Source organism: Cupressus sempervirens, chromosome 5 (assembly GCF_028749045.1).
Source record: "Cupressus sempervirens isolate cs-2001-9-10 chromosome 5, ASM2874904v1, whole genome shotgun sequence".
NCBI classification, from domain to species: Eukaryota; Viridiplantae; Streptophyta; class Pinopsida; order Cupressales; family Cupressaceae; genus Cupressus; species Cupressus sempervirens.
Genome location: NC_143122.1, coordinates 954274784 through 954280202, shown reverse-complemented (window position 1 = coordinate 954280202; position 5419 = coordinate 954274784). Strand labels below are relative to the sequence as shown.

General features: G+C 30.0%; 1 pseudogene; it reads right to left on the bottom strand.

Moving 5' to 3' along the window:
* Positions 1 to 649: 649 nt before the first annotated feature.
* Positions 650 to 4630, bottom strand: LOC149559121 (protein EARLY-RESPONSIVE TO DEHYDRATION 7, chloroplastic-like; annotated as a pseudogene).
* Positions 4631 to 5419: the final 789 nt, after the last annotated feature.

The following is a 5419-nucleotide window of genomic DNA, read 5'->3' as shown; positions in this document are numbered from 1 at the left end:
GGTTTTCTTTGTTTTGATTTGAAACCCAATTATTCTAATTAAGATAATAGGGTATGATTGTTAATTATTGTTGTCTATTTCTTTGATATATCCAAAAAAAAGCATAACCTCTCACAGATTTGACTTTTGAAATTAGATTGAAAATGGAATGTCAGCCAATATGGAAAATAAACTTAAGCCCTATTCAATTATGTGCAGCATTTTCTTGTTCAAGCACTCAACCAATTCCATTATAAATGTGTACACCATTTTAAAAAGAATTATAAATTATTTTATCTTAGAGGTTGAAATTAATTATTTAAACTTAAAGCATTGAGTTTCATTGTGAAGACCTAGATTCAGATTCCCATGGGGACTTTGAATATTGAAGTGTGCTGACTTTGTTTTTAGTTAAGGAAGGGGAAAATGTTTCATAGATTTTGTTTCGCTTTGCACATCTCTACGAACAAATTTCTTTGCAAGAATGTAAGAAAACATCCCATTACCCACGACAATATTCTTCACAAGTACTGATTTGATAGAATAGAATCCGTTGGAAATGTTTTTTGTACAAGTCATGTTACAAGGCTTCCTTTCCCACTATAAAAATTCCTAATAAAGGAATGTAGCATGTTTCATTTACTTGGATTATTTGTTTCTTTTTAGTGGCTTACATTGCTTTGGTATTTTTTTTTGATTTTTTTGAATTTAGAGCATTTCTAATTTTGGAGATGGTCTTAAACTATAGAGATCACATGGCCTATAGCTCCAAATTTTTCTTTTGTTTGATTAGTAGCCTTCTCTCCAAACCTATCATTTACAAGCCCTGTCATTACAACCAAAGAAGCTTTTAGCACATCGTTTCTAGTAGCTTCAAATGCATTACAAACTTTACCAAAGGAATCAAGTGAAGCAAGAACTATCTCCTTGGGTAGAAAGCTAAAGAATTTTTTTCCTGCCAAGGAATTTAGAATAGATCATGTTATAAATCTTGCCACTTTTACTTCTCTAGATAGACCACCCACTACCACCCTGTCTGACATTCATGAAATGCATATCTCTCTGACAATGTTCCCTAAAGCTACAAAATTACATTAATGTATAAATCCATTGTAGTCCTCAATAATAGGAGTGATCATTATAGAATAAGCCACACATTTTTCCCTTGTAACTTTCACAATAGAAGGCCCACTTTCCCTTCCATTGCTACTTCCCTTCTCACCAAAAACCCTCAAACTCTTAGAGACATTCAGCACTGGAAAAGGGGTATATCAATCTAGGTTCTTTTCTAGCTCCTGTAGAGCATGCTCCTAGCCTTGACCTATAATTGTTAAGCCATAGTTGAGAACATTTTTCATCAGTTCAGCATTGTCATTACTGTCATATTCCTCTTTGGGAAGCCAAAGGGAAACTAAATAATGGTAGTGATTAACCTTGACAACTACTACGTCTTTGGCTAAGTTTCATATTCACATCTTTACCTTTCAACCTAATTGTACAATGATTTAATGTAGATGTCTCTTAATCCAACATGTTTCATTTTTCTCCATTTAAGGATCCTCTCTTACTAAAAAACAAAACTCCAACTCCCATATTCATGAAGTAGCATTTATTACTCGTGTAATGAGATTAGAATTTGAAGATCAAATCTTCATCGTTAGTAAAACATTTTCTAATGTGAAAGTATGGCCATGGTTAGTCTACTAAGCTTCAGCCATTTAGTGCTTGTCAAATACAGTTTAAAATTTTTCCTTTTTCAACTAAGAGTCCAATTTCTACTTGTACAAATTCAACATATTAACAAGTATTGTGATTAGTGGATTTGTAAGAAATATTTGACTCAAAGTTATTATAAAAATTGGAATTTTACTAAATAACTGCATAATTTCAACCTTGCCTAGATTAATTAATCTAAATTTTTGATAAGGAAGAGTGAATATATGATAGCAGAAGCCTAAATTTTAAGTGTTATTTAGAATTTGTTGAGTTCATTCATTGTGAAATGTGTATAAATAAAGTTCATTTTTCCATGGTGAAGTGTTACAGGCCTTTTTCAAAGCAAAAATAAAACAGCAATAGCTACTAGCTAAGGTATTGCTAATATTCTTCTACAAGCACAATTTTTTGAGCTAAATACTAATAACATATTTTTCATTCGTCTGAACTAATTATTTTCTAATTCACTTGAGAATTTGTGCATTTCACTATGTATACTATCTTTTTTTGTGTTTCAATGAGTGTTTTCTTATTCATCACTTATTATTGTTTTATATTCCAGTAGCTACTTAACAAATGAATACTATATCCAAATGTGTGGAAATTTTTTTTCGTGAAGTTTGAATCTATTTCTTTAGGTGAGTTAACTAAAATTTACTACTAGTAAAGTACACTTCAGAAATTTTTTTATTTTTCTTTTTTCCTTTTTTAAATAGAGTTCTATCCCTATTATATTTCGTCAACATATTACAAACCATTGAGTGTTGTTTATTTTATTTTCAATTCCATCTATTCTTTTTTCCATGGTGAGGGGTTAGAGTTGTTTGTCAAAACAAAAATAGAACAATAGTGGCTACCAACTAATGTATTGTTGATATTCTTGCATGATTTTGTGAGGTAAATATCAAGAATAGATGTGTTACTAATTTGTAGTGACTTTTTTAAAATTCATCTATGACTTTGTGTAGTTCACAATATATACTATTTATTTTTTGTTTTAGTGAGTGTTTTCTTATTTACCTTTGAATGTTGTTTTATATTTCAGTAGCTACTTAATAGAAAAATACTGCATCCAGCTATGGGGAAATTTGTGTCTATGAAGTTTGAATCAGTTTCTCTAAGTTTAAAAAAAAATTCTACTACTAAATTAATTTGCAAAATATTGATTTTGTTCATCTTATTTTCCTTTTTTTCCCTATTTTATTTCATCAATGCATGACAGACCATTGGGTATTTTAAATTCTATTTGCAATAACTTCTTGCACCTTGTGATTATGTGGATATGACCTAGGAAATATTCAATTCTATAGACAATTTTCTAACATTCTCAATTTACTGAGCTTTTAAATTTATTTGAATTTATTATCTATAAATATAAGCTAGTCCATTGATGTCTAATGCAGAGTGAGTGTTGGATCTGGAAATTAGCTTCTCACTTCCTGCTTCCTAAGCTAATAGGTCCATCTAATAGTACCTAAGGTATTTAGTATTCTCCAAGTGCATAAGCCTCCTAGGATCTCTTTCTAATCTTTCCTCCAATGTATAGATATGTTACTCTTGAGTGAGTTACTTTGGATTATCTTTTTCAAACATTACAAGACTCCTAGTTTAGCCCCTAAACTCCCATACAACTCCACACATCATATTGTGCTAGATATTTCTATCCTCCAAATGAACCAAATTGAATTAGACTCTGCCTACAGTTTAGCTATCATTGATCGAAAAAATCTTCAAATATTCTAGAAAAAACTTTTCCTACTTTGGATTATCTTTTTCAAACATTAGAAGACTCCTAGTTTAGCCCTTGAATTTCCATAAAACTCCATAGATCATATTGTGCTAGAGATTCCTATCCTACCTTTATAAATGTTCTCTAAGTCTACACTAGTCAAGATTTAGATTCCATCTTGCACCTAAATCATAAAGGGATACCCATGGGATTCCAAAATTGTCCATCTGATATCTATTCTAATCCTCATTTTTCTATTTTTACACTTCTTTCACAACACCTTGACTCATTTACTTTCATGATTGTATAAGTTACACTCCCTAGAAAATAACATAAAGAAGTGTTTATAACTTAGAAAAAAATGGTGAACTCATATACAAGAAACTAGTTTTTGTACACAAAAAAGAAATTTCTATATCAAGATTTCCCTTGGGTGTACTTTTAGTATCAACTTCATCATTCAATATGGGGCATTCAAAAATAAATAAAATATCTACATGATTAGAGACATTAGGCTCCTGAAATCAATAATGTTGTTAATAAAATAACTCAAGAAAAAATTGTATAAATAGAAGAATATTCATTAATAATTAATAATGAGTATCAAGCATTAATGCAAATTTTTATAAAGTTTATGTATTACAAATTATATTGCTACTAAGACACAAAATGATAAGCCCTTTTGGCCAAATAACTAAGATTATAAAAATTGGAACAAATAGATCATGTGAAAATGTGAAGCAATTCAAATTTTAGATAAACACAAGATCATGCAATAATATGATGGCTTCCTATAGAAAGAAGATATCAACTTAAAGCATGAAAAAAATTGCACAGTATTCAAGGTTTGGCAAAGCATCCAAGATAGGTTCACCTGAAAATTCCTCTCTTCTTGTTCAATAAAAATCCCAAAAAATAATTCTTTAGAGGAATATGTTCATCAATATAATATAATCTACTTAAGGTAATCAACAACATTAACTATCATGATGCAAGTATATGCTGACCCATACAATGTAGATCTACCCATAACAACAATAATAGGCTGCCATATACTTCTTCCCCAACCATAACAACAATAACAGGCTGCTCAACACAAGTATATTTCTTCCTAAGAACAAGGTTGCTTATTTCGCTAATAGAGGGTGTCATTTTAACATACTCCTCCTTAGTTGCCTGAATTGTGGTGTGATTTGAATTCTCCATTTGAACTAATTTTATTTTGTAGTATACTTTGACTTAAGTGTTTTCTTTTTAGACCTTTCACTAATTATTTTTGTACCCATTTTTTTCAAGATATATCTCCTGCCTGTTGGTTAGGGGTTTGATTAATATCTCTCTTTCCTTTTGCATGTCCTCTTTTTTTGAGAAATTTTCAAAGTATGATACAACTTGTTGACTAGTGTTTGGTTTTTACAGGATTCTTCTAAAGAGAAACTTGAATAATTTATGTTATGGAAGACTAGGTATTTATGTTTCTTTTTTTACTTGTGATATAATTTCTAATGAAATCAAACACTAGACTACAGTTTAACATTAGCACATAGAAAAATAGTTCATATCTTTATTATTATGATTAAAATATTAAATTAATTAGTGATTAAAATAACCTATTTGAGAGTAATGTACACATGAATTATGAAACTCCTTTATGATATTAATAAAAACCCTTCAAATTAGAAAACATCTTCAAGGCTTTCAAATTAAATGCATGCCACCTTAAAGGCACATTTTCAAAGTTTTGAATTTATTAATTTCTAATCATATGTTCTTCAAGAATGTGATATGCAAGTTAAAAGTTGTACACTTATTGTGCATATTACATGACTCATTTAGGGAAATAGAACATCATCATCATCTGAATATTCAGATGAATGAGCACCAAGACCGACCCCAGGTACAAATGCATACTTCAATGAAATGATATATTGCACTTGCAAAAGGTGCCAAAATAGGAAACTAAAGAAGTGAAAACTTGTTGGTATCCATAGAATG